Genomic DNA, 13,332 nt, shown 5'->3' with positions numbered 1-13,332 from the left:
AAAATGAGTATAATCAGAGGATAAACAAGCCTTGTGAAACAAGGATGTATGTCTATTATTCAGTTGTAAGTTTCTAGTAAGGAACTCCTTTTGTCTATCAGCTTTCTGGATATGCAAGCTACTACATTAATTCTAATAATGATAAAGTTATTAATATTCACGTTACTTCTGTTCCCTAGACACAGCTTTCTGCTAGGATATTATTGTTAGATGAATTTTTCTTTTTCCCTTAATATTGTGTCAGCAAATATTCAGTATATGTGTGCCCACATATTGATATTGCTTAACTTAAACACACACAGTATACAGATCTGTTTAACTTTTTTCTAAGATTACAAACTGTCATAAGATAGAAGTCACAACCTATTTAATTCTTTTTACAGCTCATTCTTCACTTCCTGGACCTCTTTATCAAAATAATGCAACTATTAATCAAAAAGTTCAAGTTTTTCCAACTCCTTTTTTTCCCAAAATATTCATATAGCTATGTTATCTCACTTTTATTTTCATCAAAATGTAATACTCTATATAAACAATTCCATGTTACTAAAAAAAAGGCTAGACAAATTATTAAAAACTGCCTTCAATGTGATATATATATACATATAATTCCTCCAGCTTCCCTTTGCATAGGGGAAGCAGTAAAAAAAATGTAATTAACCATTATGTTACAGTGTTTTGCTTCAGTAGGCATTCCAAAACAACTGAAAACTGATAATGCCCCAGCCTACACTAGCAAATTATTGCACTCTTTCTGTGATAACTTTCAAATGATATTAATTACAGGCATAACCCTTATAATCTTGACAAACGGAATAAAGATATTAAACCTATTTACAAAATAAAAAGGGCCTTGGTCCAATTCATTATAAAGGTAATTAGTTACTACTTTATATGCCCCCCCAAATTTTTTTACATCGCTAAAAATGAATATACACTGACACTAAAATAACATGAAAAGGTGCATTTTTCACAAATGAAAATAATCCAAACACAGATATGGGAAGGGCCTGCCCCTTAACTAATGGGGGAGGAGGGCGAGACTATGTTTATGTTATCCAGAAGCCATGGAACAACAAGTGTAAGTGCCCCCCAAAAATATCAGGGCGTATACTTCAGCTCACCCAGAAGATGAAAAGAGCTCCGGCAGCAGCAGAAGAAATCACAGAGACAGAACATGGGAATAAAGAAGAAGAGGTCTCCTAATACAACCACTATACAAAAAAGCTACGCCCACATGGGGGCAAACTGAACATTTATTAGATCAAGCCAAAGAACTGACAACTGTTACCCCAGGATTTGTGTTTCTTGCTATAATCACTCTGACATTAATACAAACTGAACTCGTTACATCTTGATTTAAGTCCTGAAACACATACCCTAATCACATCAATTGTTTCATATATAACATAACTACATGTATTTTACCCCCTCAAGTCTTTTTTACTTCTACTAATGTGAATCATTTACAGATGATATAAGTCAATACTACATTTTATTGAAATATAACCCACTTGTAGAACCACCCTCTTTTGATTTCAGACTTCAGGGGAAACTGCACTTTTAGTAATATTTTATTCTCTACCTACAAAAAGGACTTCTAATCACAGTAATAATTGCCATAGCCTCCCTCTTAATATCAACAACTACATACTCTATTTATTTACTAAGTGAAACACCAACTGCTCAATTTGTGAATGAATTGGCAAAGAATGTTAGCTTGGCTTTAAAAAACATGTAATTGTGGATATACCTATTATATATATATATATATATGACTCTTTTTTTAAGGTTGGTTTTTTTTTTTTTTGCTTTTTGGAGGGGTATTGGGGTTAAGTAATTTGCCCAAGGTCACATGGCTAGTTTTTGTTTTAAGTGTCTAAGGCTGGATTTGAACTCAGGTCCTCCTGACTCCAAGGCCAGTGCTCTATTCACTGTGCCTCCTAGCCACCCCAATATATATATATGTCTCTTTTGTATGGAATATTATGCATTAATTGTGCTCTTACTCAATGTATAACTGGTAGAGATTTGTTGTAGTCATTGTTGAACAATTTTCACCTGCTTTTTCCAAATAATTTAAACAAAATTTTTTTTCTGATTGCTTAAAAAGAAGGGGGAAAGGTTTGTCAGACTTCTTATTACTAGACTCACTGCCCTACTATTATTGATAATTTCAACCACTGTGTCTACAATTTCTTTATCTAGAAAAATACAAAAAAACTGTACAATATATTAATGAATTATAAACAATGTTTCTGTACCTTTATAACATGACAGAATATAGATAAGGATTTTTTGTATAAAACCAATGTATTAGAACAATTAGTAGTGTGTTTACATACATCCGTGTAACACCTTTACTATATATTACCTCTGATTCTAATGTTTTTTGGGACAAAATAAGTGTCCAACTTCTTGGTGTTTGATATGATTCAAATATTACAAAGTGTATCAGAAAACATACAAAATTGTCATTGCTTTGGAATTGATCCAGGAACGTTGGCAACACAATATTGTTAACATTCCTGAATTTATTTCCTTTCAATTTGATGTCTATGGTTTTACATATATTACTTGCATTGATCATTGTGTTATTTCTTTGTATATGCCTTCCTGCAGTGACCAGACTGATATCAAAGCCTTTGTAACCATTATTGAGTTGATTATGTATTGAATGTATGTATTGAAAATGTATGAACATAACTTTTGAAGGTCAGGATTTATTTTGGCATGTTACTTGTAGAAATTGTAATCTCACACAATGAATTATTAGATGTCAACAATATTCAATGACAGTAGAATGCAAAATTGCAGTGTGCCTGTTGCTATACTTATGTTTGAGTAACCCCTTATATTTGGAATAATGAAACTTCCAATGTCATTTGCAGTCAAATTAGGAATAGATTTAATGGCTCTTTGCATAGTCATAATCTCACCTGGGATAGAAATCAATTGTCCTATATGACTGAACAAATTACACAAAGTCACATTTCAGGAATTGATCCTGAAGATAAAGCCACTCAGATATTTCACTGGATAAATCAGATTAATCCATTTAATAATCTTAACTCTCTATTGTTTCACTTTGTTCTAGTTGCATGCTTGCTGATAATATTGTGCCTTGTTGCACCTCTGGGGATTCACATGCAGGGCTGTCTTTCCTGGCTTTGGGAAGCGAGGTTCACGCTCTTAAGTTCCTTGTACAGAAAGGGGGAGATGTCTTGGGCCAGTCTCTGACCTGGTCCATACTTGGGAAGACTCTGGTCCAGGATTCTCCGAAGCAAGCTCCCCATGAAGGCTATATTATGTCTTAAGATTGGCTCCCATCTCTTCTTGACTTGCAGGAGTTTAGGACATGATAACCGAGCACTGACCCAGACATAGATGCATGCAAGGGAACGAGGACATTAAAACATATGGATTTATGTAAATCAACAAGGACATAAAAACATACAGATATGCTGTATACAAAGACCATAAATATTTTTGCATGTATTCCTAAGAGATAATTGCTTTACATTCATTATACAAACCCTCCCCTCTGATCAATAAATAGGAACCGCTATGACAGATCCCGCCTGGCTCGTGTCCATCATTCCGCACTTCTTGGTTAGGCCTGTGTCCATTTTGATGCAGGCATCATCCTTTATATGAGTTATTTTGTTTTTTTTTTAATCATCTAGTATCCAAGGAACAAAGTAGAGAAGGGTTGGTTAGACATTTGAAGCATTTTAGTGAAAGTTTAATGTGTGTCAATAGTGAGACATAGAAACTTAGAAAGTTAGGCTGCAGCTACAAAGGAAGGGAGACCTGGAAAGGGGAGGTGATAATTCTACTTTGTCCTGACCTAGTTAAACCTATTAGTAATATTGGGCTCAGCTCTAGATACCATTTATTTGCTGATCCATTAAAGAAGAAGTTTCATTCTCTATTACAATTACCATAAGCTAATTATCATCCTTATTGCCAGATTAGTGGAGAACCTATGATGCATGAGTTTACAGATGAGAAGGGTGAGGCATAAGTGAAACTGAGGTTTAAGTGACTTGCCTAAAACTGCCGGATAAATCACTGTTATAAGCAGTTCCAAAGCCTAATTAAGTCATTACCCTATCTGGTCAATGGTATTGCTCCCATCTTAGGCAAAGGTTACAGCAGCTGGATGGCACAGTGGGCCCGGAATCAGAAAGACCTGAGTTTTAATCTAGCCTCAGGTACTTACTAGTTGTGTGGCCCTGGGAAAATCACTTAACCTTGTTTGCCTCAGTTTTCTCATTGGTTAAAAAAATTGAGCTGGAGAAAGAAATGACAAACCACTCCACTATCTTTGCCAAGAAAACCCCAAATGGGGTCATGATTATTAAGGACCTACTGTGTGCCAGGCACTATGTTAAGTACTGGGCATATAAAGAAAGGCAAAAAAAGACATGCCCTCCTCTCAAGAAGCTTAATCCAGTTACAGATACAATATACAAACAACTATACACACACACACACACACACATATACAGGATAAATTGCTCTTCTGTTCTATAATAAGAAGAAATCAGCTGCCTCTAGGGTATAGCTCCCAATATGTGCCTTCTCCTTAAATCAACTCGAGTTTTCCATGCGCTTAATTTTCTATTGAAGGGCACTTATTCTGCCCTTCTCCCACTGCCAAAAATAGCCCTAAGGTCACTGATTATTAGAACGGGGAGAAATTCAAAGTATCATGATGTTCTTAATACCTGAAACTATAAGGTTGAAGGTCAAAAGTCTGATGACAATCTAGGGAACTGAGTGTGGGCAAAGATTACATGTACAGGCTTGTTTATATCGTCTACATGTATCCTTCCCCTGCAGTTTGCTCCCATTATCATGCTTGCTCTTCCCTCTCTTTATTTCTTTCTCTCTCTCTCTTTCAATCCCACCAGTCCTACTGTCTATCACCTTTTATCTCTTCCTCTTTCACAGTGAACCTTGAAAAAGCCATCTACACTTAGTGTTTCCACTTGATCTCTCTTGTCTCTTTTTAAAACCCTCTGATTCTGGCTTCCAACCTCATCATTCAATTAGAATCACTCTCCCCAAAGTTGCCAACTGCCAAATGCAAAGGTCTTTTCTCAGCCCTCATCCTTCTTGACTTCTCATCAGTATTTAACTCTGCTTTTTTTTAGAACACTACTCAAAGAGTACCTGTGAGCCATCCTTCCATTTGGATGCAATGCCCATAAATTTTCACATGACAAAGTGTATCTTGAATAGTATACAATACATTCTAAAACTTTTCTAAAATAAAAGCAGAGTCAAATTCAGTGGCCTATACTTTGTAGATGCCATTCTCTCCCTCTTGGAATGAGATGTACAGGAACTGATACGTTTGACCTTCTTCATTTCTATGTCCTCTCTCCCATTCTCTTTGGATTTTCAAAGGTCACTGACATTGGCTCAGTGATAGGTCCTATTGCCTTAAACTCATCTTGACCAACTATCTGCTTTCTTCCTATCTTCTCACTTACCTTGGGCATCAATTCCTCATTTTTTTTTGGTCTGTCCTTTCTAATCCAAACATCTCTCTCTTTGGCAAAGAAACAGACAGAGTAAGAGACACTGAGAAGCTCTTCTTTCTTTCCATTATCAGTTGTTATCCCATTACTGGACCTTCTGAGCCTCTCCTTTTCCCCAATATTGCTTTAAAAAAATATCCAAGTCTCCATCAGTAGCTTTTCTCTTTGGTGCCTGCATCAAAATGGGCACAGGCTGAACCAAGAAGTTTGGAATCATGGACATGAGCCAGGCGGGATCTGTCATAGCAGTTCCGATTTATTGATCAGAGGGCGGGGTTTATATAATGAATGTAAAGCAATTATCTCTTTAAGTTCCCATGAGAAAATGTTTTTAATGTCCTTGTTCATTTATGCACATCTGTATGTCTTATTGTCCTTGCTGACTTACATAAATCTGTATGTTTTAATATCCTTGTTCCCTTGCATGCATCTATGTCTGGGTCAGTGCTCGGTTATCATGTCCTAAACTCCTGCAAGTCAGGAAGAGATGGTGAGCCAATCTTAAGACATAATATAGCCTTCATGGGGAGCTTGCTTCGGAAAATCCTGGACCAGAGTCTTCCCAAGTATGGACCAGGTCAGAGACTGGCCCAAGACATCTCCCCCTTTCTATATACATAACACATTGAAGGCAATTTTTAATAATCTGTATAGTCTGTTCTTTAATAACATGGAATTGTTTATATGGAGCATGTGCATTTTGATGATCTCTATCTTATGAGAATTTGTAATCTTAGAAAAAAGGTTTACTCACTTCACCACCTAGCCGCCCTTTATTTTTTGTGAGATTCATTTAAACAAAATTGTTGTAACATAAGCCTAAGTAGTTTGTAAAAATATCTGTATATATTCTAATTCTTGATAAAAAATAATGCTAGATTTCCCATAAAGCTAACACAAAAGAGTTCAAAATAAGAATAACTGAGATGGACTTTAGGGAGGGGCTGGGGGGGGGTGATGCCCCTGTTTCATCAAATTTCATACATGTAGGAGAAATGGTCTGAATGAGTTGAATTAATCCAAATAAAATTTTCACCAGTCTCGTCCTTTCCACATACAGTAATCAATTAGCAATTTTAAGTATCAGAATTAAAACAGTAAAGTAACTTAGGTATTATTTCCATAAATGATAGACAAATTGCTTTAGCTATAACCTCCTTTTTAACTACGGGTGAAGGTGTAAATACCTGGTTTCCTATATAGCATATATAAACATTATAATACGTTAAGTGACACAACTTTTTTTTACACAAACTTTTCCTTTATCTTTTAGTTTCAACAAAATTCAAATAAAAAAAATTTGCTTCATTTAACACTATTTCGGGCTTACAATGATCCCTCAATTTTTAAATGAGAGAATTTTTCTACAATTTAAAAAGACCACAACAATACAACAACATCATTCCCTTATTGCCTTCTCCTCACTCAACTTGGCCAGAGTGGAGATGGGAAGAGATTTTCAAACCTTTAAAAATCTTAAAAGTTCTGTTCACACTTTTCAATGCAAATAGTTTATGCCTGCTACTTCTTTCTATACTCTATGACTTAATATGACCATCATATAATCTATAAAATAAAATGCTTTTTCCCTCTCTTTCTCTCTCCTGCTGCCTGAGGAAGAAGGGAGAGGGTAAGAGATAACAGCATTCCAAGGAAAGTCCAGCTGCATATTAAACCTTACAGGGTATCAGATTACTCACTCACTCTTTCACACAGACACATAAACAAAACAGACAGATAAGAGAAAATGACAGGAAGAGTGCACTCAGAAGTTATTAAAGATTGTTTGCAAAAATCAGACATTATGCTTGATCCTCCAGAATGGAGGCCAGATAAAACTTACTTGATCATTTTCTTTTTATCTGTTTCCAACAAAGAGATCTGTATCACATTGAATGATTCGAGCCACCCCTGTCACTTTCATTTCTGATGTTAAACATATCATTAATATATTCCATAGAAAAAAGGCAGAAATGGGGAAATCCTGGAGTCCCTCCTCCATAAGTCTCTATCTCCCTGCTGTATCACCTGTTACCAAATCTACAGTCCCCTTCTGCTCTACACATTCCAAGAATTCTTGTAATTGACTATTGGTGATAAGTATTCCTCCTTCTTTTACTATTATTTTTAAAAGTCTTAGATAACATTCACAATCTCTATTTTCACTTTGTACCTGTCCCATTTTCTCCTGAGAGCTTTTTTTGGAGATCAGGCTAATCTTTGCTTGTTTGTATTTTCTACTAATCCCTATCACATACTCATTAGCCTGGTGAGTTACGCTCTGTAAGTTTTTAACTTAAGAGAAAATCCTACTTTCGCCTCCTACCTTTAGTTATGTTCTCTGGAGTTGCAGGAGGTCCCTCCTCTACCTGGTACTTTTCTTAAGTCCTTGTTCACAGTGCCATTCATGCCTGCATCAAAATGGGCATAGGCAGAACCAAGAAGTGCGGAATGATGGACACGAGTTCTGATTTATTGATCAGAGGGCAGGGTTTATAAGTGAATGTAAAGCAATTATCTCTTAGGTGCCCATGAAAAAATGTTTAATGTCCTTGTTCTTTTACTCACATCTGTATGTTTTAATGTCCTTGTTCACTTATGTAAATCATGTTTTAATGTCCTTGTTCCCTTGCATGCATCTATGTCTGGGTCAGTGCTCGGTTATCACATCCTAAACTCCTGCAAGTCAGGAAGAGATGGTGAGCCAATCTTAAGACATAATATAGCCTTCATAAGGAGCTGGCTTGGGAGAAATCCTGGGTCAGAGTCTTCCCATGTAAGGACCAGGTCAGAGATTGGCCCTCGACAAAAGTACTTTATGTTTCCAATGTGCCAAGTTTCCAACGAATCTGATTTCTTAAGATGTTATATTTGTAGGTTTAATGCTTATTTTATATTGATATTAGGTGGATGCCTTCAAGTGTTGTCTAAAGAGGCCCATTAATTTAATCAATAACATGCTTCCATAGCACCCCTTTCACACACTGCAATCCAGTCAAACTGGACTTCTGTTTTCATACACAACATGCCATCTGTCATTGCTGTCCCTTATGCCTGGAATGAACTCTTTCCTCATCTCTACCTTGGAGAATCCACTTCTTTCTTCAAGACAGACTTAATGCATGAAGCCTTTTCTTATTTCCCTGGCTGCTAGTGCCTTCCTTCCTGTATTATGTTGTATTTTATTACATTCTATTTATTTGTATGTATTTCAGCTCTAAATCTATGATCCTATTCACTTTATATTCTATGTACATGTATGTACATATATGTGAATTATGTATGTGTATATATATAATATGTACTTAGCATTGTCTTCATTAGGTTGTAAGCTTCTCATGAGAAGGAATCATTTAAGTCTTTGTATTTGTAACTCAAAGGCCTAGCACAGTGCTTGGCACATAGTGGGTATTTAATAAATGCTTATTGATTGATTACAGAATAAATTACTTTGGGGAAGATTGCCTACAGGCAAATAATCATTGTTGTTTGTTCTTTGTTTTTGAAGAGGACCACTGACTTTAAGAAAATGATTACCATACATGCAAGTGAATTGGATTTAAGTGAGGGAGGGCTGTGCAAAGTTACCAGTCTCACTTTCTCCTCCAGAGCCATCTGGGTCCAGTGGTCAGATACAGATCAGGACAACTGAAGATGGTACAGGATGTAGTGGGGGACCTTGGCCTTTTCATGCTAAGTAAGGTCATTATCAAGTCTCAGTTTGACTGACGCAACACCCATTCAGTGATTAAGGCAGAGAATGGCCTCTTTACCTAGTCAAAAAAAATATTTGATCCAGAAGGGAAGACCTTCAGGGTTTCTGGTCAGAAACAATTTCTATTTACATTCATTCTGACCCAATCAGGGTCCAAACAAAGACGAAGTAGGGCTTGGCCAGGGATCTATCATTGGTCAGTCAATGAGAGCCAGAGTGATTTGTGGTTAAGGCCAGTCTTTAAGAAAGAAAAAAAAAGTTCTGGACATTTCCAGTTGTCCTGATCTATACTTGGCCACTGGGCTCAGATAAATACAATTCATATGCATGTCATAGCATTGCTTCCCTGATGTGGTCCTCTTTGAGAGGAAAGGCAAAACAATAACCTCTGTGAGAAGAAAAGGATTTTTCATTTGGGGAAGGGGCGATGGTCTCATCTTGAACTGCTTCCAGCCGGGAAGGGATGTAGAGCTGTCCCTGCCTGTCAGGGTCCCATAGTTCAAGGGGTGGGGTTAGTGGCCAATGTCCAGAATTTGGCCAACGCCAGATCCAAGGGGTGAGGGGTAGCGACTTCGGGTAACGGTTGATATCCAGCCCTTGCAATCAACTACAAATGGAAAGCACTGAGCCTAGAAGATAAAAACTTAGCAAGGAGGTTAAGCAGACAAGGACTATGATTAGGAGTGGGACCAGGAAAGGGGCCAGTGTAGGGAAAAGCCAGGACCACCATGAGGAAGACGAGGAACCTGGTGCACTAAGGGCTTCATGAATTTCTTCCATCCAATTGGCCTTTTCCAGTATATTTTTGGTGTGGAGTTCTACCTGTTGGGAATTATTGATATACATGCAGCAGGAGGTGTTAGCTAGGGCAAACACTCCAACCTAGAGGCCAGCAGATAATCAAAGGCTATGATTGAAGAACATTGTCCCCAAAACCCCGTTTAACTTGTTTTAAAGGAGAAGTGCTGGGCTTACTGATGTTATAAATAGTCAGAGGGGGTGCCAGAAATCCTAGGGAGCACATACCTCGTCCCCAGAATTCACACCCTCTGGCCCACCCATCCCACAAAGAAAGGAATATCCTTGGGGAGCACAAATGGGGCCCATTCTTAGTAGGCCTTGAACATGGAGGCTCCATGGGTTAGTTAGATTGCATGACAATGTTCCTGGCAGAAGAGTCACCTGCAAGTGAAGGGTGCTGAGCCTAAAAGACACAAATCTAGCAAAAAGATTAAACAAACAAGGGCCAAAAAGGAGTAAGAGAAAATTGACCAGAAGTGGGGTGAGTATGGGCTAGTATAACCCATTACTCAGACTATTTCACTGTCCTTTATATTTTCCCATAGACAAGATATAGTAGGCCTTTTAAAATCCCACTAGAGATTTAAGATTTCTTCTAAAAGTATTTTCCATTCTTTTAAAACAGTTCAAGATTCATAAAACTTTTTTTTTTAAAAAGCAATTGGGGTTAAGTAACTTGCTCAAGGTTACACGGCCAGGTGTTTCTGGGTGGGTGCTAAGTGTCTGAGCCCGGGATTCGATCTCCAGGTCATACTGACACTGGAGCCGTTGCTCTTACTCGCTGTGCTACCTGGCTGCCCCTCATAAAACTTTTAAAATGATCTTAAGCAGTTTGCATAACTTTCTGCACATGTTCTAATCCTAGATGAAAATAATATTAGATTTTCCAGTAGGCTAACATGAAAGAGCTCACATCTTTTACTGACTCCTTGCTCTGATCATAGAAATCTGCTATAGAAGGAAAAAACAGGGACCTGTGACATTCCAAATATGACAGGATAAAACATCCTTGATTCTGTTTAAATTCAGGTTAGTTACAGATATCCAACCATGCAGTATCCATTCCACCTCAATGCTAGACTCAGGAATAGGTGGGGAAAATTCCTTTTCAAAGGAACCCCATGGGTAAACTGAGCCAGGAGGGATCCCATCCCAGACAGAGGCTAAGACTGTCCCTCCAGCCTTTACCAAATGCAGGCTTCCACCTGTCCACAGCACAGGCTCTGAGTAGCTTGTGGCATTTTCTCTCAGATACTGATTTAATGCAGATAACTATATCCAAATTCAAACTCAAAATAAAATTTAGTTATGGTCCCAAATACCTTTTACCTTAAACAACAAGCCTCAACAATCACAGCTTAGAGCCAGTTATAGTTACTTCTATTCTCTTGTAGCTGCAATAAGCAATAAAGATTTATCAGGTCCCACAACTGTAAGGAATTCCATTTACCATCTTTCCTTATGAAATCTAGAAGCCAATTGATAAAAATCCTTTTTAATACTTGCAACGTTTTAGCAAGTTATGTTCATTTAAAAACTACATGACTAAAACTGTTCCTTTCCCAATGACGTTGCTTAACAGAGATAGTTTCCAGGGGATTTGGCAGTTTTATGCCTGTTTAGCCAATTCTCATACAAGCAGGAGGACTGTTCTGAATGGGCAGAACTAGTCAGAATAAAGTTGTCACAGTTTTAGGCTTTAGCATTAAAACAGTAGCCCAATAATTTAGTTAACAATCTTACAATTTTAAACAATCTTGACTGAAACTTCCTTTTAAACAAAGACAGACTTGGAAGCTTAAGATTTTCCCAAATTACAATACTCCAAAACTTTAAGAGAGACTGCTTCTCATACAGTATAGATAGTACAGATGTTTACCAGTAATGATATCATCTTAAATTTGAACTTTGAAATAAAAACAAATGAATTACCAATCTGATGACCTTAAAACTCTGCATGAAGTTATACTGAACTAAAATTTTTTTCTTGATGCCATACAACCAATCAACTTATATTTCCAGAATAGCCAAAAAGTTAAATAGACAATCAGATATCACAGTAAATATCAGCAGTATTATTACTACTTGTTTGTATCCCAAATATAAGAGCTTTAAACCATCAGATATTATAACATAAAAAATCCAATTCACATGAAATAAACATTTTAACATAGGGTTAGCAGAACTGATAAAGTAACATAGCTAGTTTTACACAACTTTTTCTCCATCTTTTAGTTTCAACAAAATTCAGACTGAAAAACTGCTTTATGTAACACCATTTCTGGCTCACAATGTTCACTCAATTTTTACAGTATAAGAGGATTTTACAATTTAGAGATACCATAATAGAACAATGACATTATGACATTAATTGCATTTCCAATTCATCACATACCAAAATTATTGATAGAAAATTAGGCTTACCAAGTGCAGAGGCTTTTCTTCTCTCCCCACAGTTGCAGAGCTTGGTTGTGGACCCCAGGATTTGAAAGGAAAGAGGGTCATCTGCATGCCCCAGGGGCCCAGGGCTGTTGCCAGTGGGGCCCACGATATAGCTGCTATGCCTCCCCCCCAAAATGTTTTTAGCTATTCCAACTTTTACTCCAATAAATTTTATGTGTCCACTCCTTAGAAACTTCTTTGAAAGTGATAGCTTTGATTTCCCTAGCAAGGGGAGAGGGAGTGGTGCCTACTCCCTTATCCCAGTTCTAGAGAACCCAAAAACCTCACCTTAAGTATCAAATCTTAGAAATTATTCCAATTTGCCTAAATGCCAAATAGTAAAATGAATTCTGACTTTTCTTTAGCATCAAATTAGGAGTGACACTTTTAAAAAATGACCAGAATGCATTCTGTTGCCTTTTAGTTGCATTCTGTTACACAAAACTTTCCTCCTTTAGGTGAGGCAGGAAATAGTTAAATGTTAGCCTACCTGCATCTTTGTTCTGAGGGAGAAGATTCCCTCCCTTTCTCATCACCTTCTCCTCACTCCACTTGGCCAGAGTGGAATGAAGAGGAGGAGATTTTCAAACTTTTAAAGATCTTAAAACTTCTGTTCACAAACAAGACAATATTTTGCTCTCTTTCTCTCCCTCTCCAGCCTGCATTTAGCAGCAGGGGAAAGGAGGAGGAGGGAAAGAGATACAGCATTTCAAAGGAATGTCCTGCAGTTGCAGTTTAAAACTTAGAAGATGTCAGATTACTCACACACACTCATTCACACACAGAGAGAGAGAGAGAGAGAGAGAGAGAGAGAGAGAGAGA

General features: G+C 37.3%; 1 protein-coding gene across 2 annotated transcripts in view; it reads right to left on the bottom strand.

Annotated features, from left to right (window-relative positions):
* FMO5 (flavin containing dimethylaniline monoxygenase 5) overlaps positions 1-13,332 on the bottom strand; it is an 82,020-nt gene that overhangs the window by 51,252 nt on the left and 17,436 nt on the right. The window lies entirely within an intron of this gene.

This window comes from Petaurus breviceps, unplaced genomic scaffold (genome assembly GCF_028583685.1).
Source record: "Petaurus breviceps papuanus isolate PSGF00001 unplaced genomic scaffold, PetGlider_PUasm1.0 186, whole genome shotgun sequence".
NCBI classification, from domain to species: Eukaryota; Metazoa; Chordata; class Mammalia; order Diprotodontia; family Petauridae; genus Petaurus; species Petaurus breviceps.
The sequence above is the reverse complement of the archived record's forward strand: the minus strand, read 5'-3'. Positions and strand labels throughout refer to the sequence as shown.